The 248-nt window shown below is 41.9% G+C and overlaps 1 protein-coding gene across 1 annotated transcript in view; it reads right to left on the bottom strand.

Annotated features, from left to right (window-relative positions):
- The window catches only part of LOC104961755 (uncharacterized), a 13776-nt gene that overhangs the window by 7640 nt on the left and 5888 nt on the right, over nucleotides 1-248 (bottom strand). The window lies entirely within an intron of this gene.

Here is a 248-nt window from a genome sequence, read left to right as displayed (position 1 = left end):
ATATAGGGCAGGGGGTCACCTACTGAATTAAAAACTGAACATATGAAGCAAAGAAAGTGAAAACGACAAAGCAGATTCAGGCAGGAGGCGTATAGATTCACACTTAAAGGTGACCTATCATGCAGAATGCACTTTTGTACGTCTTGTATACATGAATATGTGTCCCCGGTGTTCCAGGGAACTCACCAAGTGTCAGAAAACACAACCCTCTCTATTTTCCTCCATACCCAAATCTCTTAAAAAGGGAC

Source organism: Notothenia coriiceps, unplaced genomic scaffold, assembly GCF_000735185.1.
Source record: "Notothenia coriiceps isolate Sejong01 unplaced genomic scaffold, NC01 NC01_scaffold00033697, whole genome shotgun sequence".
Classification (NCBI taxonomy): domain Eukaryota; kingdom Metazoa; phylum Chordata; class Actinopteri; order Perciformes; family Nototheniidae; genus Notothenia; species Notothenia coriiceps.
This window is presented reverse-complemented; position numbering and strand designations above follow the sequence as displayed.